Consider the following 21,429-nt stretch of genomic DNA (forward strand, 5'->3'; position numbering starts at 1 on the left):
AAAACCTTTCATGGTGACAAGCAAGGTAGGCTATTTCCAGCAGTTAACCACTTCCTGGACACTACGGTGCTAATAAGCGATGGTCACATAAACACCACCCTATATCGGAAACCTACTGACCGCTATTCCTACCTACATGCCTCTAGCTTTCATCCAGATCATACCACACAATCCATTGTCTACAGCCAAGCTCTACGATATAACCGCATTTGCTCCAACCCCTCAGACAGACACAAACACCTACAAGATCTCTATCATGCATTCTTACAACTACAATACCCATCTGCTGAAGTGAAGAAACAGATTGACAGAGCCAGAAGAGTACCCAGAAGTCACCTACTACAGGACAGGCCCAACAAAGAAAATAACAGAACGCCACTAGCCATCACCTTCAGCCACCAACTAAAACCTCTCCAACGCATCATCAAGGGTCTACAACCTATCCTGAAGGTTGACCCATCACTCTCACAGATCTTGGGAGACAGGCCAGTCCTTGTTTACAGACAGCCCCCCAATCTGAAGCAAATACTCACCAGCAACCACACACCACACAACAGAACCACTAACCCAGGAACCTGTCCTTGCAACAAAGCCCGTTGCCAACTCTGTCCACATATCTATTCAGGGGATACCATCATAGGGCCTAATCACATCAGCCACACTATCAGAGGCTCGTTCACCTGTGCATCTACCAATGTGATATATGCCATCATGTGCCAGCAATGCCCCTCTGCCATGTACATTGGTCAAACTGGACAGTCTCTATGTAAAAGAATAAATGGACACAAATCAGACGTCAAGAATTATAACATTCAAAAACCAGTTGGAGAACACTTCAATCTCTCTGGTCACTCGATTACAGACCTAAGAGTACTTGTGGCACCTTAGAGACAAACAAATTTATTAGAGTATAAGCTTTCGTGAGCTACAGCTCACTTCATCAGATGCATTTGGTGGAAAAAACAGAGGAGAGATTTATATACACACACAGAGAACATGAAACAATGGGTTTATCATACACACTGTAAGGAGAGTGATCACTTAAGATAAGCCATCACCAGCAGCGGGGGGGGGGGAAGGAGGAACACCTTTCATGGTGACAAGCAAGGTAGGCTAATTCCAGCAGTTAACAAGAATATCAGAGGAACAGTGGGGGTGGGGGGGGGGAGAAATACCATGGGGAAATAGTTTTACTTTGTGTAATGACTCATCCATTCCCAGTCTCTATTCAAGCCTAAGTTAATTGTATCCAGTTTGCAAATTAATTCCAATTCAGCAGTCTCTCGTTGGAGTCTGTTTTTGAAGCTTTTTGTTGAAGGATAGCCACTCTTAGGTCTGTAATCAAGTGACCAGAGAGATTGAAGTGTTCTCCAACTGGTTTTTGAATGTTATAATTCTTGACGTCTGATTTGTGTCCATTCATTCTTTTACGTAGAGACTGTCCAGTTTGGCCAATGTACATGGCAGAGGGGCATTGCTGGCACACGATGGCATATATCACATTGGTAGATGCGCAGGTGAACGAGCCTCTGATAGTGTGGCTGATGTGATTAGGCCCTATGATGGTATCCCCTGAATAGATATGTGGACAGAGTTGGCAACGGGCTTTGTTGCAAGGACAGGTTCCTGGGTTAGTGGTTCTGTTGTGTGGTGTGTGGTTGCTGGTGAGTATTTGCTTCAGATTGGGGGGCTGTCTGTAAACAAGGACTGGCCTGTCTCCCAAGATCTGTGAGAGTGATGGGTCGTCCTTCAGGATAGGTTGTAGATCCTTGATGATGCATTGGAGAGGTTTTAGTTGGGGGCTGAAGGTGATGGCTAGTGGCGTTCTGTTATTTTCTTTGTTGGGCCTGTCCTGTAGTAGGTGACTTCTGGGTACTCTTCTGGCTCTGTCAATCTGTTTCTTCACTTCAGCAGGTGGGTATTGTAGTTGTAGGAATGCATGATAGAGATCTTGTAGGTGTTTGTCTCTGTCTGAGGGGTTGGAGCAAATGCGGTTATATCGTAGAGCTTGGCTGTAGACAATGGATCGAGTGGTATGATCTGGATGAAAGCAAGAGGCATGTAGGTAGGAATAGCGGTCAGTAGGTTTCCGATATAGGGTGGTGTTTATGTGACCATCGCTTATTAGCACCGTAGTGTCCAGGAAGTGGATCTCTTGTGTGAACTGGTCCAGGCTGAGGTTGATGGTGGGATGGAAATTGTTGAAATCATGGTGGAATTCCTCAAGAGCTTCTTTTCCATGGGTCCAGATGATGAAGATGTCATCAATGTAGCGCAAGTAGAGTAGGGGCATTAGGGGATGAGAGCTGAGGAAGCGTTGTTCTAAGTCAGCCATAAAAATGTTGGCATACTGTGGGGCCATGCGGGTACCCATCGCAGTGCTGCTGATTTGAAGGTATACATTGTCACCAAATGTGAAATAGTTATGGGTGAGGACAAAGTCACAAAGTTCAGCCACCAGGTTAGCCATGACAGTATCGGGGATACTGTTCCTGACGGCTTGTAGTCCATCTTTGTGTGGAATGTTGGTGTAGAGGGCTTCTACATCCATAGTGGCTAGGATGGTGTTTTTAGGAAGATCACCAATGGACACTAGTTTCCTCAGGAAGTCAGTGGTGTCTCGAAGATAGCTGGGAGTGCTGGTAACGAAGGGCCTGAGGAGGGAGTCTACATAGCCAGACAATCCTGCTGTCAGGGTGCCAATGCCTGAGATGATGGGGCGTCCAGGATTTCCAGGTTTATGGATCTTGGGTAGCAGATAGAATACCCCAGGTCGGGGTTCTAGGGGTGTGTCTGTGCGGATTTGTTCTTGTGCTTTTTCAGGGAGTTTCTTGAGCAAATGCTGTAGTTTCTTTTGGTAACTCTCAGAGGGATCAGAGGGTAATGGCTTGTAGAAAGTGGTGTTGGAGATCTGCCTAGTAGCCTCTTGTTCATACTCCGACCTATTCATGATGACGACAGCACCTCCTTTGTCAGCCTTTTTGATTATGATGTCAGAGTTGTTTCTGAGGCTGTGGATGGCACTGTGTTCTGCATGGCTGAGGTTATGGGGTAAGCGATGCTGCTTTTCCTCAATTTCAGCTCGTGCACGTCGGCGGAAGCTCTCCATGTAGAAATCCAGGCTGCTGTTTCGACCTTCAGGAGGAGTCCACCCAGAATCCTTCTTTTTGTAGTGTTGGCAGGAAGGTCTCTGTGGGTTAATATGTTGGTCAGAGGTGTGTTGGAAATATTTCTTGTGTCTGAGACGTCGAAAATAGGATTCTAGGTCACCACAGAACTGTATCATGTTCGTGGGGGTGGAGGGGCAAAAGGAGAGGCCCCGAGATAGGACAGATTCTTCTACTGGGCTAAGAGTATAGTTGGATAGATTAACAATATTGCTGGGTGGGTTATGGGAACCATTGTTGTGGCCCCTTGTGGCATATAGTAGTTTAGATAGCTTAGTGTCCTTTTTCTTTTGTAGAGAAGCAAAGTGTGTGTTGTAAATGGCTTGTCTAGTTTTTGTAAAGTCCAGCCACGAGGAAGTTTGTGTGGAAGGTTGGTTCTTTATGAGAGTATCCAGTTTTGAGAGCTCATTCTTAATCTTTCCCTGTTTGCTGTAGAGGATGTTGATCAGGTGGTTCCGCAGTTTCTTTAAGAGTGTGTGGCACAAGCTGTCAGCATAGTCTGTGTGGTATGTAGATTGTAATTCAGTCCTTTCGATATGATGTCCTCCTTTCCCCCCACTGCTGCTGGTGATAGCTTATCTTAAGTGATCACTCTCCTTACAGTGTGTATGATAAACCCATTGTTTCATGTTCTCTGTGTGTGTATATAAATCTCTCCTCTGTTTTTTCCACCAAATGCATCCAATGAAGTGAGCTGTAGCTCACGAAAGCTTATGCTCTAATAAATTTGTTAGTCTCTAAGGTGCCACAAGTACTCCTTTTCTTTTTGCGAATACAGACTAACACGGCTGCTACTCTGAAACCTATAATTTTATGGTGTCCAAAGGAAACAATGCCTTTACAGATTCAAACATTAAGGATTAAGAGAATAAGGTGCTGCTTTCAAAAATTAGCCTGGTATGAGGTTGTAGACCTTTTGGATACGTACCTTAATTGTCCTCCTAATTTTATCTTGCAATTTATTAAAGGAGTTAATTCAACAGACATTCATTAAACAGTTTTTTTAAGCTTGTATATGCTACTATTGCTATGGTAGTGGGAATGAATTCAACTAACAAAAGAGTTTAACGGAGAAGCAGTTTTACAAATCTTGTTAGAACACTACATGGAAGCATTCAGGAGAGAAAAGCCACTTAGGTTGTTTCTGGTCTGTGGAAGCTCTCAGAGCCTCTTTGGCTATACTCTGAAGTAGCAATGTACTGTTTCAATAGCCAAACCAATGGTGTCCTCTTTCAGGCTAAAGAAAGACAATCGTTCCTTGTAAAGGAGAAATGTTAAGGCTGTATGACTATTCTACAGTACGAAGTACATATTGAAAGCAACACCTTCAGTCAAGATGTATCACAGCATGAAAAATCTCTACTTCTGTTAAGTCTTTGTATCAGATTGTTTTCAGTAAGCCTCGTTAACTGTACTTGCATCTGTTTTCATGCCCAAAATCCTAGACTTCAGAATGAGCTAGTAGGCGGGAACTCTATTTTCTTAAACCTTCAGAGTGGTCCAGGTTTGGTTTGAGTTCCAAGCCTGTTTTAAGTCCATCTGAACCATTTCAACTGCCTCTAATTAGAATCATTCAACTTCTAAGTGAAAGACTTCTGATTGCTAAATTGGAAAGCTGGCATTGCTTTCCCAGCTTACCAGAGACAAACATTGAATTCTGAATTTTACAAGCCTGTGCGCTAAATTTTCATGAATATGAATGTCTTGTGATATAATTAGGGCCCTACCAAATTCATGGCTCATTTTGGTCAATTTCACAGTCAGTGGATTTTAAAAATCGTAAATATCATTATTTCAGCTATTTAAATCTGAAATTTCACTGTGTTGGAATTGTAGAGGTCCTGACCAAAAAAGGACTTGTGGGGTGGTCACGAGGTTATTGTAAGGGTGTGGGTGTGGTACTGCTACCCTTACTTCTGATCTGGTGCTGGCAGTGGCACTGCCTTCAGAGCTGGGCAGCTGGAGAGCAGCGGTTGCTGGCCAGGTGCCCAGCTTTGTAGGCAGAGCCTCTACCAGCAGCAGTGTAGAAGGACGGTATGGTATGGTATTGCCACCCTTACTTCTGCACTGCTGCCTGCAGAGGTGGGCCCTCAGTCAGCAGCCAATGATCTCCAGCTGCCCACCTCTGAAGGCAGCGCAGAAGTAAGGGTGGCAATACCATGACCTCCTAAAATAACCTTGTGACCCCCTGCAACTCCCTTTTGGGTCAGGACCCCCAATTTGCGAAATTCTGGTCTACCCTATGAAATCTATACAGTATATGGTAAAAGTACACAAAAGCCCAGATTGGGGGGGAAGGGGAGACCCGATTTCATGGTCTGTGATGTGTTTTTCATTATCGTGAATTTGGTAGGGCCCTAGGTATAATGGAATTTTCTTATTAACAAATCCAATTAAACTGTAATGAGGGTACTATAAAATATATTCACTAGGCACAACTAACCTACGGCTAATGTTAGTTAACTGATACATGCAAACTCCTCTCATTTAAAATCAATGGAAGACATGGATACCTCTCCAGGGCTGGATTTTGCCCTTGAAGCATTATTTCCCCAAGGTATTCTAGTTTTAGACTGGGATGTATTTTCTGGCATTTTATGGATATTCATTATCTGTCATGATGGCAGTGATGACACGAACTTCCAATTTATCTTTGAAGGTCTAGTTATTGACCAGTACAGTATGTTTCCTTTGAAACAATCTATGTTGTACTTATGGAACTGAACTGCGGATGTCTGGGTGTGAACTGAACAACCCATTAAAAAAAAATTAAGGGTCTATTAGTAGTAGTACATACTGTATTACAGTAGGTATTGTCCACATAAAAGGAAGACAATGAAGCCAAAGTGTTTGCAATCCTAGAAGGCATACAACATTTGAAAGGGAAAGGAAGCTAAAACATACAATCAACTTTACAAATATATTCATAAACTATTCACAACTGCTCCTTATTACTTGGCCAATATCTTGCAAGTTGCATGACATAAGTGGGTACAGAGGGAGAATTTGAAGGGACAGAGGGACTCATTTTGGGGATGGGTTTCATGTGTATTAGGCGTGGAATGAAAGCAAGCATAAAGATGACAGCTAGGGGGAAATGAAGTTGTGCATTCAAATTTTTGTAGGCTGACCTGAAGAGTTTCAAATGCCAGAGCACTACTATTTGTTCACAAAAATTAAAAGCAGAGTTACTGGAGATCAAATTTAGATAGGCATTGAGCTTCTTTCCATCCCCTACCCAGTGCAACAAGCTTTGAAGCTGCAGCCAACTGTTTAGATGTGCATTTCCATAATTCTACAAGACAAAAGTTCCAGCCTTAAGACCAGCACCAAGCAACAACATACTTAATTTATGTACATTTTCTCTTCCTCCACTCCCAGAAGTTCCCTTTAGTTCTTTTCAGGATTTTTAGCTGGCATGTTATGATACTGAGTCTGAACTAAAATTCTCCATGATTGTAAAAATTTGTAATTAAACAGATGTCAGCAAATATTTAATGGAGTGTAAGTAGAGAAGCAGATGGTGAGATCTATGGAGTTCAAAGTGGCTGTGTTACACTAAAAAGCAAATTTGAGGAAAAAAGTATTGTACTAAAAATATTAACTATCTTCAAGATTAATTTAAACAAATGTAAAAAAAACTCTTACTCAAAAACATTTATTCAGGAGGTTTATCATCAAGTTTGAAATAGTGGTATCTGCACTATAAACTTCACACCATTATAGAAAAATTGACTTTATTCTGATTTTGTGGATGTTACAGAACATTGCTCTTATCAACATCTGCATTCCCAAAGAAAATCATATATATCATAGTTGGAAAGCATCTGACTAAAACAAGTACCTTGACAAAGCATTTTGGACAACACATGCTACCAGTAAAGCTGAAAGTCTGTCACAGAGCTCACGGATTCCGTGACTTTTCAAGACTTTTGCAGTGGCTGGCTGGGGGGCAGCCCCTGGGCCAGCAGCAGCAGCAGTCTGGGTGTGTGGGAGGGGGCTCAGGGCCAGGGGCAGGAGGTTGGGTAAGTCATTTCTGTGCCTCAGCTTTCCAACCAGTAAAAAGGAGCTATTTAACTCCCACTGTAAAATACTTTGAGACCTACCAATCGGAAGTGCAACATAAATATTCATTAGTATATAGAGTGATTTCTCTCTCTACATCTATGGCACCCCAGTAATATTTTTTCCTATGTGATTACTTGTTTTCATGCTTTTTAATCCTTCAAATTGTTGAAACAATTAATGTAAATAGCAAATTCAAATTCATGACTGTACTCTAAATCACTAAGAAAGCAGAACAGGAGGAGATCACTATTACACACACTGTGGTCTCCGACATTTGGTATTCAGGGAAGTCCCTTCTTAACATGGTCTAGATTTCACGATCAATACCTTGAAGATAGAGCTATCTAACTCCCCAAACTTTGATCCTGGAAATGGCCTCTATTTTATTAGGGGCTTGATTGTGAGCTCCCTCACAATCACAAGGGTAGAAGTACAAGGATATAAGACATACTCAAACCCCTGCCTGGGCTACCTACATCACCAGTCTGTGCATGGGAGTAGAGGGATAGCTGTGGCTGGAGAGCTGCTACTCTCTGCCTGCATAGTTTTGCAGAGCCTTGGTTCCATCCTCTCAGTGCACTAGCCAGCACAGCTGAGCAAGTGATGAGAGGAGCTTACTTAACTGTGCCATCGTACACTTGTACAGCCTACTTCCCCACTCTGGAGCAATGGGTAGCTGGGACTAAACTTTGGCCCTGATCAGCTCCTAGGGCAGCACAACTCGGGACTTTGGTAACTCCCTGATCTAGCCCAAAAGCACACATTTACTTACAGATGCTAAAGAGCACAAACAAGTTAATAGCTGGACACTTTTGATCTCACATTTTCATGCTGAAATCCCAGCAGCTACCTCCAGCCATGTGTAGTAGGTTGCATTCTGACTCAGAATGAATTCCATATTGTGCATGGATCTGAGATACTCTACTCCTGTGTAGTTCCCTCCCACAAATTTATTCCAAGTAGTGCGAGTTCAGCCCATGCTGTGGCTAGTCTTGTTGAGATGTCCAAAGCTGCAGTTCTGTCATAGCCTAGGGGATGAACAACAGGAACTACAACTTCATACAATGCCTTGTATCCCAAGGGAAGAGGCACTAAACTGGAACCAAGACAGCAGGAGTTCTAGTCCCAGCTCTTCGACTCCACTATTATAAACCCAGTCCTCTCCTCATTACCTTACAAGAGTAACTATTACTAACCCATTTTATAGCTGAGGTAACCAAGAGCTTGCATGAGGTCACTCCAGGCAGAGCTGGGAGTAGAACAAATGGTTCTACTATAACAGAACTAAGTCTCATCCACTTTTCCACACAATCTTTCAGAAGGAATATGCCTGCATCTGGGGTGTTTCTGTAACCGCTACCAACCAGAGTATGGCTGTCACCCTCTAGTGGCTAGATCAATATACAGAAGTTTACAACTCTACTGCTACTTCCATGCTGAGAGATCTAGTTCTTTGGTTCTAGTGGTAGGGGCTTTTACATCCAGAAGGCCCCAGTTAAGATGACCCAGACAGGAGTATTGTTACATTTGACAAATGCTATCTGCCCCAGAGCCAGGAAAAGAAACCAAGAATCCTGATAACCAGAGTTCTACTGCTGTGCCACAAATACTTTCATAATCCACCTTCAAAAGGAGTGTTGTCTCCCTGACTAGGCTAGTTTACACAGAGGATAACAGCATACACTTCCCCCTCAATCTTACAGCTGAAATTGAAGTTGTTGCAGTGGATTCAAAGACCGTTAAGGTTTTTTGTTTGTTTGTTTTTAATATAAGGACCCTTGCAAAATTGTTTGAATGATTTTACATTGCAAAACATTGTATTTTAGCAGTGAAGTTGAGTGTTGTGTTAATATTTGTTTACTGTTGCATTTTTAGTGTTTGTAGTTTGGATAACAGAATCTATCCCTTTAAGAACAGTGTGGAATTTTCTGCAATATGCTTCAGGCTGAGACATGTTGTCTGTGTATCAAGAGACTGGAAGACTCTACTCCGAAAAGATCAGACCTAATAAACGTGTTTCCAGAAAGCAAGTCTCATTCTGCAAGATTTTTAAAAAGTACTTATAGGTGATTTGATACCTCAGGACAATGCTAAGGCTCTACAGAGCCATTCACCTGTAGGTCACCAGTTAGAATCCAGCCCAGCAGGTTTAAAACTTGTTCCCACCTTACAAACATTTGTTAGCCCCTGTATGAGGTAACTTTGGAGAGCCTCAGTTCTAGGAGTCATCCCAAAGTCAGAAGACAGGCCAAAAAAGCGAAGATACTTGCTTTTTGAAAACCTCATGCTTGTTATGTCAATCTCCTGGTTTTTGGAGGTCTGCCTCAGGATTTTTCATACTACTTACCACAAGATCTGGGCTAGAAAGGGCCTGTAGTCAAGATGGAGAAGGCACATCACAGAGCAAAGAGATACTGACTTTTATTTATGTGCTGAGATCATTTCATGTGAAAGTTTATTTCAAACTACTTAAAAAAAATCTGAGGGTACAAAGGGTTAAAGTGGAGTCCAACTATTTCAGAAAAGTATTACAAAAAGTGTTTTACATTGCACTTTATAGGACCTATATACTGTAGTTCCTAAATCTCAACCTTTTAAAAAAAGTTCTGCACCAGAGTATTAATGGGAAATGAAAAGTTGGCTCCTATATCTGTGTATAAATGGCTGTTATGCTTGATAAGGTCTTAGTCTCAGTGAATGACCAATGTATTTGAAAGTTAATGTTACCCAGAATTTTATTAAGTGATTTAGAGTGTTTTTGTAGGTACCACACTTTCAGCTTTGGTGACTGAAGTCCTCTTTCCACAGAACAAAGTACAGCACAGACAGGAGAAAGGCAAACTTCTATACAACATCGTCTATAATCGCTGCATAGGGTAGAAAACTATTATGTAGGGGAGTGGGAAGAAAACAGAGTTATTAAAAATGGGTGGGGGAACCTAGTACATTAAATGCTACCACTGTAGCATGTGAAATGGCATGTGAAAAATTGTAAGGCTTGTTTATTATTAGGCTAAAATTGGGTGACATTTTCTTAAGAGTTCAAAGCCCAGATTTTTTTAAGGTATTTAGACACCTAACTCCCATTTAAATCACTGGGAGTTAGTCACCTAAGTACCTTTAAAACTTGAGCCTAAGTGACTTACACAGCACAGGTTTTCAGTGGACTGTGTGCTTCTTTAAGTCACGTAGGTACTTTTTAAAATTCCACCCATAGACCGCTAATTTGCCATTACTGTAGTGCATATTGAAAGAAAAGAAAATATATATTCATATAAATGCTACGAAGATCATATTCCAATGTGCAATATACAATGACCTTCTAGAGAAGCTACTCACTCATAGGTCACAGTGTATGCTGAATTACAGAAAAGTGACAGCTTTTTAAAAAAATGTCAACTGTGAAAAGAGCAAAAGGAATTTTCTTCTCTCTCCATAACTGAAGGTTTCCATACAAAAAAGTACAACTAAACTAAAGTTGCCTGAGAACAGCTTTACCTGCACTGACATTTCATCAAAGACAAATAACAGAGGTTTAAATATGATCTCACACTGAGTGGTTAGTACCTGCTATTCCAAATGCAAAGTTAATTACAGTAATTAAGGTACCTTTACACACTATCCTGAGAAAATAATGCACACTAAATTACCCAAGGATTTTGCACTAAAAGCAAAAATCTACTGTGTATTAGAATAACTCAAATTACTCTAATTTGAAGTCCAGTATTTATTTTTATTTAGTATATGGAGAAGAAGCAAGATAGCACTTTAAAGGTAGAATAAAAAGCTTCTGTTAGAACATATATTTACATAAATCAAATATTGTTACTGTTATAAAGATATCTCCTATTTTTATCATTCATTTATGTATTTATATACCATGGCTTACATTCCATAAACTGATAAAGGAGCAGCAAAGTAACATGAGTCTACTGATCCAAAACAAAATGTCACTGTCAAGCCCTATACCTTAGCTCTCCAGATGTGACTCTTGGCTCCACAGCTCATTCATCATTCCTTGACCTTGGAATGATGCATAAGTAGGGTAGCCACAAATCACATCTAAGTCATTTCTAACATAAGGCTAGGATCTTCATAAAAGATAGAAGCAAAGATGAATAAGCTGCCTGTGTCCAGAGTCAGGCATCTTGAAAGCATACATATGTCGGTCAATCTAAAAATCTAAAAGTGTTTTTAGAACTAAAACTATCATTCATCTAAACAGTTATGTTAAACAAGGACAAAATAAAATGTGCATGGAGGATGAGGAATTCTTCTTTAGTTTACACTTACTTACTCCTATTAGTTGCTTTTCTTATTAGTATATATCATTAGGTCCCTCAAGCTAAGTTTCACCTTAGACTCAGTTGGTCAAATTCTGTAAAACTGTGTAAGGCACTGTAAGATACATAGTGATAAGTGTAGAAGGTGTAAATTACAACAGCTTAGATTTGTCTCTGAACTTGCTCTTTACCTTTTAAAATATATCAATGCCAGTCCACACACATTATGGAATAACCAATCGCCAACATTTCTGCTCTTCATTCTTAAGTTGTATGAGAGTTCCATATGCACTAAAACAAATTTGAAATGTATAAAGTTTTTTTTAAATCACTAATATGAAAATACCCATCAGAATTTTGTAAAAAGGAATATTTTCTTCCCTAAGCTGACAACTTTTGTTCCAGGTTTCACTGCTGAGTGGTTTTTATGGCCAAAATTGCATAACAGATGAGAAACAGGATTCATAATTAAGTGATGTCAGTTTTAAGTAAAGTTGCATGAATGGTAATTCTCAGATATAGTGCCCATTGATCAATGTCTAGACTCTTTTCCATGGATCCTAAAGAAATGTAGCATAATGCACAGCAAATGCATAGAGCCAAGCATTTAAATCACTAGAGTACTGACTTACTGCATGAGTACTGAACATCAAGTTCAAAGTATATCATATGAAATACCCATATTTTCTCATCAAATAATGTACTTAAATATTTAAAAACATGCAATACCAGATAGGCTTTCAGTCACTTCTACAGTGGTGCTGAAGCCTTCATTATCTCATTGCTCACATTTGAGTCTCTGTCAAATCTGCTTCTGCATTAAGCCGTTCCCTTCAATATTTTATCAGTCAAGAAGTAAATATTGTAATTAATGCAGCCAATGACCAACTGGAATTGTATTTGGATACATTCAAACAGTAGCAGAGCAGCCAGTGTGTGCAAATCCAAGTATAGACAAGCACAGAAAGTCATTAAAAAAAACCTATGCTGCAAAAAAGTAAGCTTTCATCTCACGGGCAGAAACCTCAGAGAATATTCTAATATAGCAGCAACAGAAGAAGGGAAACCACTTTAAATTTACGTATTTCTATTATTAGTTAGGTAATGGGATAAGGTTGTCAAAGCAGAACACACCTGTTTGCACAGTCTGGACATGCAGGAGATTTAGAGAACAGTAAGTAACTTTACATAGCTGGATTTTTGCAGATTGGGAGGAGAAAAAAGTGCCCGCTCTTAACTTTCCCTCCTCACATAGGTGCTGGAACTAGGAGTACTTGGGGGCTGCCGCACCCACTAACTTGAACTGGTTTCCATCATACACAGTGTTTACAGTTTGGTTCAATGGCTCCCAGCACCCCCACTATACAAACTGTTCCAGCACCCCTGCCTCTTCAGCCCAGTTACTCGTGTCCTTCTCATAGCCTAACTGTAGAAGTGATAGGGCAGGGGGGAGAATGAGAGCACATAAAGGGTTCAGTGAGACATCTTGGGAGAAGGTAGGACAGGATGGCATCACGTGACAGACCTATTGAGAGGGGTGACTGTGAAATATGGGTATGCATAGCCAGCCCATTGTCAGGTTCACCAGCCCATTTGGCTGTGGGGAGAGGGGCATCTTGCAGTACCAGAATCTGCAAAGATTATGAAAATTGGGACAATTTGTGTTTTTGTAAGACTTACAGAGATGCTCCTGAAAACAGGGAGAGTCAATTTTTCAGGGACACAAGGATCTGATGAACACAGGCATATCAGACCATTCTAACAACTTTATAAATATTATCTCCATCTTTGTGAGCCAGAAATTGTTTATCAAACTTCCCCCAGGGAGATATAATCTGTGAGAGGTGATTACTGCAAATTCTGGAACAGGTAAACAATTCCAAAAAGGTACCACTCACCTGAGATTTTTGCATATACTAGGTCAGACCAAGTAATTGGAGCCAGAGGGACAAAGACTGGCTTTTAGTATAAAGACTGAGATTAAATTGAATAAGGAGGTTCTTCATCTGCAAACTGACGTGAACCTTTTATCAAAATGGCCAACTCTGCTGGAAGGGTTAAAGAGGACGTTGACATGAACCAGACAACCAAGTGGAAGATGGGTGACTTCTGGTAAGCTTAATATGCATTTAGACCTTTCATTGTTTTATGACATTTTTGCTGTAATGCTCCTTCTCCTGAAATAAAAGTACTTTGGTTTGTGCAGGCTGCCTGGTCACTGGTAAATCCACAGCCACTGTCCCTGGAGAAAGAGAGACAAGCTGCAGCTGCTGAGGTAAGATCAGACCTGCTGGGATAATCACAGTGATTTTCACGGGAAGTGCAAACCTAAATCCCCAGTCTAGAGGGAGAGGGACCTTCCTGTAGGGAGGTGACAGCTGGAAGCCTGATACCTAAGGGGCCATCCTGCAGCAGATGACAGAGGGGTTAGAGGTGCAATTATCTCAAAATTGTGGCAATGGTAACCACAGCATTAGATGTGCATGATTTTCCTAGGCAACGAGCAGTAATACAGCAGCTATTCCACAATCAATAGCATGATAATTTGGTCTCGTCCAAACTTGCAAGCTATTGGTTATGTTTATAGTGACATATCGCTCTAGCACAGGAGGAAAAGCAGTTTGTTGCCTACAAAGCAACATTTTAGAGTGAGAATCCTCTCTTTTTCTCAGGTAAAAGGCAGAAGTTTCTAGCTGAAAGCCAAACCAGCTTCACTTTATGAAACCAAGTGTCACAGCTGAGCTGTGGGCAGCCACACCTAGTAACTGGGGCCAGAGCCCACAGTCACAAGACTGTAATCGGGAGTCAACTGGGTCAAGATACCAGTGGCAGTCAGACACAGGAGACAAACTGTAAATCAGAACCACCAATCAGATGCTGCGAGTCACGCCAGGTCAGGATGCCAGGAAATCAAAGCCTGGGGAGCAGGAAGCACAAGGCACACAATCCAGAACAAGATGCAGCCCAGTTGTTCAGATAGCTTCCTGTTCCTACAGCTGGCTTAAGTGGGGACAGTGGGACAATCAGATGCTCCAAGAGTCTGCCACTAGGACCTCAGAGGTGGAGCCTCAAACTGGAGCTGGGCTTCATGGGTCCCAGGTAAGCAAGCAAACATGAGCAGGCTGCCCACTGTAGAGTTTTTCTTCAGTGGGGAGAACTTAGCATATAACTAAGAAAATCATTGATGTAAGGGGTACCCTTCCACTCACTCTCAGCTGCTAGTTGCTACAGACAAGTTAAAGGCAAGTTAACTTGATGGCAAAATCAGAAGTATTTCTGTTTTTCTTAAAATATATAAACATATTTATCATCATACAGATCTTTATTATTTGAAAAAAATTAAGTCAGTCAGGGGGAATTAAGTTAATCGCAAGTAAGAACTCTGGCCTTGAGCCTGAAAAGGTTTTAACAAATGATATCATTGCAGAATGTCTCTATACAAACAACAGTGATACACTCCTTTTGGTAACTGTGCAGATTGCCTTTTTGGTGCCTGTGTGGCTTCCTTATACCAAGAGCCAGATTATGACCTGCACTGCACAATAGCACAATACTCCTGTGCATCACTTTCAGCACTAAAAGGGCAGCAGACTCCACAGTATCTCTAAGGGGTTGGGAGCCCGAGCACACACCCACAAACACCAACAGAGAGAGCCTGGCAACAGAGCTACCCAGCACAATCAGGAGCATATGTTGTGCTGGGTATAGACCCAGCATAGACTCCATTTCCCTCCAGTCAGCTTCAGGGTCAGCACAACAACATGCTGTCCTTTATTCTGGGCAGATGCAGACTACCAAATCTAGTCCTAACTAAACAAATATAAAATAAATCCAATAGGACCCCATCACATCTGAATTTGAGTTATCCAGTGCATGCAATTAGTCTTACTTACAGAATGCAAAGTTTAGAAGGCTTTTTACAGTTTGATAAAACACTATCATTGTAAAAATATGTATTTTATTAATGGCTAAAAACCATGTTCATATTTTATTGCAAGGTAGCCAATTGCAGAAGAGTCCTATTGTTCAGCTAAGGGTGGCTCTTAGCAGTTTTAGACAAACTTCTTTACTGTCAGTTAACAGTAAACTAGTTAACTGTCATTTTTGTAACATCCCTATGACTAATTGTGATGACGTCTTAATATGACATTTCTGAACAGCTCCCTATTAAATACTTACACTGATAAATGTCAAGTTATTGTTTGAATTACATTGCATGTTCAGCCAGCGCACTATATACAGTAGAGAGCAGTACATTGAAAAGACAGTTTTATCCTCAGCCCAGAACAGTAACAATAATCAAAGACTTTATGGGAATTAAATCAGTCAGTGTTATAGTTCAGCAAGGAAAAAAACTGAATAGGAGACCAGAAAAGATACACCAATAGGTCTTGTGTATTCTGGAACTTGCCCTATTCACAGCCATCAGTATAGTTGTGCTGATGCAAACTTCTAGAGTAGACAGGCAACTATGCTACAAGACATGTACCAAGCAGTCAACCCTAGTTTCAAGAAAAGTTATACAGCACTACTGCAAATCATGCATTCTGACAGTTCTGCCTGCCTGTACTAGCGACTTGCTTCAGTGCAGCCGCAGTGGGATTTGGCCTCTTACATATTATAGACTCATGTGGACAAAGCCTATCACGTAGAAAGCCAAAAAATGTGACATTTGGGCCATTTACGGGCTAAGGGTCCAGGTGAATAATACTGGAATATGTATTTATGAACATTCATTAGAATAGAAATGGAATTCATTTTCAAAGTATTCACAATTTTCCTTTGTTCATATTCACACAAAACTTACTTCTCAAGAACATTTGTAGACAGTGAATATCTCAGGAATTTTTAACTGGGATCTTGGGTCTAATTAAATATGGATTATTATTATCATAGAATATTCCCCTTCTTGCTGAAGCACAAGGCAGAGTTCTCTCAATTCTTTTCAAAAAGCAGAACACTACCAAACAAATACATTAAGATAGAGAGAATATTTTTGTTTTTACAAATAGGTTAATCTGTCTTTAAACTGAATGTAGCCATACAATTTCCCATGTAACAGAAGATCACAAGGAACATGATGCTTGGAACAGCTCTTCCCTTGACACTGCAGGCCCATACCTCTCTGCTGTGTGGAGTGCAATTGCATTGTATATAGAAACCACAGGAGAAAATTACATTTATGCTGTTGGGGAAAGGATGGTACCCACCACATGAACAGATGGAGAGCAGTGTACCTCCCTCATCCCTGCTCTACACTGTTTGGGATGTTAAGGTCCCCTCTGCACTCTGTAAGCCAAGGCAGGGGGCAGGGGACCTTATGGCCCAGAATCTTTGACTTAATACTTTTACAGGTCGCCATTTTTGCAATAAAAATTTATAGTAATTCTGCAATGGGCCAATAACTCATTCATCCGTTTCAGCAATATAAGATAATGAAATACAGGAATTTATATCAAAATCTGTTTGAATATGTCATGCTCTGTTATGTCCTTTGACTGTCTCTTTCACTAGCTCCAGTAACAGAGTCTTTGCCTCTGTCATGCATTCAAATCTCTTTACAAAATACACTAAATGTAACACCAGCAACATCATATTATGGTTGACAGTCATCTTTGAGTCAAAATCAAGCCACACACAGTTTGTGAAATGCCTCTTATAAGCAGAAACATGGAACTCATACAGTTGTGTTCCTTTGACGAATATAATACAAAGAGAGAATTTGAAAAGTCAAGGTACATCAGATTAGTTACCCTATGTGTCTGATTTTGTATGCTTCATTGGACCTGCATGAAAAACCCTGTCTCTAGAAAAACTATATAATTCTTAGGTTTCAGAGTAGCAGCCATGTTAGTCTGTATCCACAAAAAGAACAGGAGTGCTTGTGGCATCTTAGAGACTAACAAATTTATTAGAGCATAAGCTTTCGTGAGCTACAGCCCACTTCATCGGATGCATAGAATGGAACATATTGTAAGATATTCCCACTTCATCAGATGCACAGAAGATATATATACACACACACATACAGAGAAGGTAGAAGTTGCCATACAAATTAATTAAGATGAGCTATTATCAGCTAGAGAAAAAAAACTTTTGTAGAGATAATCAGGATGGCCCATTTAGACCCTGGACAAGAAGGTGTGAGGATACTTAACATAGGGAAATAGATTTAATATGTGTAATGACCCAGCCACTCCCAGTCTCTATTCAAACCCAAGTTAATGGTATCTAGATAACTAGATAGATAACTAGATACCATTAACTTGGGTTTGAACAGAGACTGGAAGTGGTTGGGTCATTACACATATTGAATCTATTGCTCTGTGTTAAGTATCCTCACACCTTCTTGTCAATGGTCTAAATGGGCCATCTTGATTATCACTACAAAAGTTTTTTTTCTCCTGCTGACAATAGCTCATCTTAATTAATTAGCCTCTTTCAGTTTGTATGGCAACTTCCAAGATATATATATAGATATATATCTTCTTACTACATGTTCCATTATATGCATCCGACGAAGTGGGCTGTAGCCTACAAAAGCTTATGCTCTAATAAATTTGTTAGTCTCTAAGGTGCCACAAGTACTCCTGTTCTTTTTATAAAATTCCTATTCACATACATATTTCAGAAAAAGTTAATTATAAAAATGCATTGGGCCACATGAAGCATTTCTAGTGTAGAGGCAAGTCATGAGGACAATGATCCCCAGGATCATATCAGTAGATAGACTTAATGTATCCCTCTTCCACTCTCTTATGTTTTATTGTGTCTCTAACTCAGTAACATAAATTGCAGTCAACTCTTCAAGGGTCTCTCTTTTTGAAATTGCATTACACAAGATAAAAAGGAGACAAATGACACAAAATAATAGCAATCTCCAAACCGCATTAATCAGATAAGTCATACTTCAAAAAGTGAGTAATGATGCTGGGCTCAGCTTGCAGAACAATGAATATCTGAAAGTAAATCAGAATTTCAAAATGCCAGTTAATATTCTCATTCTTTTTAGAGCCATGTCAACAGATTAAGTTATTTATTTTTTAAAAGACATATTGGACCTATTTAATAAGATATGAAAAAATATCTATATATTTACAGGTATAGGTTTGTATTCACCAATAACTTATATTTGATGTAACAACACATTCAGGCTTGTGAATCCACTGAGCAAGTTGCAGTGTGCTGTAAATGTATCATAGAATATCAGGGTTGGAAGGGACCTGAGGAGGTCATCTCTTCATCTCTTCTAACCCCCTGCTCGAAGCAGGACAAATCTCCAATTTTTGCCCCAAATTCCTAAATGGCCCCCTTAAGGATTGAACTCATAATCCTGGGTTTAGCAGGCCAATGCTCAAACCACTGAGCTATCTGTGTCCCGGCTCACTCACTCACTCAGCTAAAACTTGCCACTTAGTTTTAGTTATCTGTTGTTGAATACCAGCAGCTCAACTGGTCTAAGCCTTAGATATTGGGTATCTTTCTTATTTTATTAAATGAAATGTGAAGCAAGTAGTTATAGTCACTGTGATCTGACTGTGCAGAAATCCAGTTCTCAAGACTGAAAATGCCTTTGAGCAATAAAGTATTTTTTCCTAATATTTATTGTTTTAATTATAATTTTTCTTCCTTTCAAACCCACTGCAGACAAATTGGCAGCATGAAATGCATTATCCCTTTAGTTTCAGAGTAATAGTCTAGTTTATTTGGTTTTGTACTCCAACCCTGATATAATGACACAAAGGAATCAGCTCACTTGTCTGAACCCATAATAATAATCTGCATTAATAAAGTGAAGAAAACTTGGAGATTGCAACTATTTTATTGTGCCCTGTGCAAAACTATTTCAAGTACGGAATTTCACGCTTGGGGCCTGCTCCAGACAAGCCTCAGCAGTTGACATAAAAATTCAATGGCTCTGCTATTCCAGTGACTCCTTTTTAAATAAAATCTATAAAGCTTGCATTGGATAGAGTCTGAAATGAACAGTACCGTCAGTCATATTTGGAGGGGATGTTCAGTATTTTAAAATTGAAATTACTAACAGATCCATTTATTGTGTTTGTCAGATAAGTTACATCTATTGTGGAATAATAAAGAATTACTCATGCAGCTTCCAATAGCCAGGTGCACCTTGCCAGAATTTTAGAAGAAAGAGTCCCTTCCACCCCCTCCCAATATCATCTGTGGTACAGAAGAATACAGGTTGTTCAGATAATCTGAAACAGGCCTACCATTTCTAGAATTAGAAAAAAAATACAAAAGACAAACCTGGGAAACCGAGAAATTTGGTTTGCCTGTGGAACTTTCTCCTATCTTTAATATAGTAAGTGGCACTTGGAAATGGCATCAAGGAACTTCAGTGAACATGCCCACTGATTACCTAGACAGCCTAATGAGGGCTTGGATTTTCAGTGGTTGAGTTAATTTAAGTGAACCAAAGAAGATTAAAAGATCATGGTTCTAAAACCTTAGACTCTTCCCTGACAACTCTAATCCCATCAACCAGGGAAAGCTGTTTACTGCTCCTGAGCCTAAGAGATAGAGGTCTTTGACTAACATAGTTTATGTGACTATCCCTGGCTGACAAGAGTGAACTCATTACCAAGGGGTTCAAAAAAAGAGAGAGAGAGAGACACCAAGGATTTAATCTATTCATAACAGAAAGTAGGAGATGGTAGGGGAGAAATTCACAGTTGTGGATGTATAAGTAAGTGCCTTTGCCCATCATATATGCCAAGAAAAAACAATATGCATATACTGTATGTACAGGACATACAGTGTAAATATTATGTCAGTATGTTACAATCAGACTCACGGATTCGTTCCGAGATACAAAACCTTTCACTATCAATGAAGCCCAGGTTGATGATGAAAAAGTAGTTAGTTTAATTTTTGTTTTGTTGCCTGTAAGAAATGAGTTAATGGTCTCCGAGTATTTCTATTGGACAAGCCTCTACTTTACTAAACCCCTTGTTGGTTTTCTGATCAGAGGATCCAAGGACTAAACAGCCATGGAGACTGACCTAGAGAATCACGTGACTTCTACAGATGGTCCCTGCAAAAATAGAGACATACTGGTGGGGCAACTTGCAGTGCTTGTTGTTACTGGTATTACAGTAACCACATGGGGGCCCCAGTCATGAATGAGGGTCCTATTCTGATAGGCACTGTGGGGCGGGAGGAAACAAAAACAAAAAAAAGCGATGGTCCCTGATCCAACAAGTAAGTGCATGCATGCCACTGCCCATAAGCTTGCTGCCTGAATAAAAAGGCTTCAGTCCACAAAGCTGGCAATCCAGCACATTTCATTAAAAAAAATGTAAATTAAAATGAGACCAAAAAAGGTAAAAAAACCCTCTGCTCTCAGTATCAAACAGATAACCATTCTCAACAGGATATTCAAAAAGTGATGCTACATTGGACATTTGTAGTGGTTTTACTGTACTAAACTAGAAACGTGGCTTTAATTGGGTGGATTAATCTGGAAAAGCATTTCTCAGCATGTTTCCTGGGTGGTTTTAAATGATACACTGACAAACTAGAACAGTGTCAGTGTAACAAACGCATATGATTGTATCACAAATAACTAAAACCAAGGAAATGAAAGACTTACCTTGAATATGCCTGGTCTGGGTCTCATGCAACAGCGTGCAGGCACTAAATGAAAAAAAAATGGAAGAACGAGTCTTAATCTTTGGAGATGCAAATTATTGACTGAGCAGATTGAATTTAAGACCCAAGGAAATCCAGCCCAGCCATCTGAGAATGCCCAGCTTTACTTGGTTTTCATTATTCTAGTAGCTATGGAATAAAACAGAACATGTTTTTATTATTATTTTCCTACTCCACAAATCTGAAAGCGAGTCTGAAAAAAACTAACACTAATTTCAGTTTAACTGTAGTGTGAA

At 40.1% G+C, this 21,429-nt stretch overlaps 1 protein-coding gene across 1 annotated transcript in view; it reads right to left on the reverse strand.

Moving 5' to 3' along the window:
* The window catches only part of ATP2B2 (ATPase plasma membrane Ca2+ transporting 2), a 757,867-nt gene that overhangs the window by 552,776 nt on the left and 183,662 nt on the right, over nt 1-21,429 (reverse strand). The window contains exon 2 of the mRNA XM_038410886.2: nt 21,135-21,178. The gene's annotated coding sequence lies outside the window, so the exon portion shown is untranslated. The remainder of the gene's footprint in view (nt 1-21,134; nt 21,179-21,429) is intronic.

Source organism: Dermochelys coriacea, chromosome 7, assembly GCF_009764565.3.
Source record: "Dermochelys coriacea isolate rDerCor1 chromosome 7, rDerCor1.pri.v4, whole genome shotgun sequence".
NCBI classification, from domain to species: Eukaryota; Metazoa; Chordata; order Testudines; family Dermochelyidae; genus Dermochelys; species Dermochelys coriacea.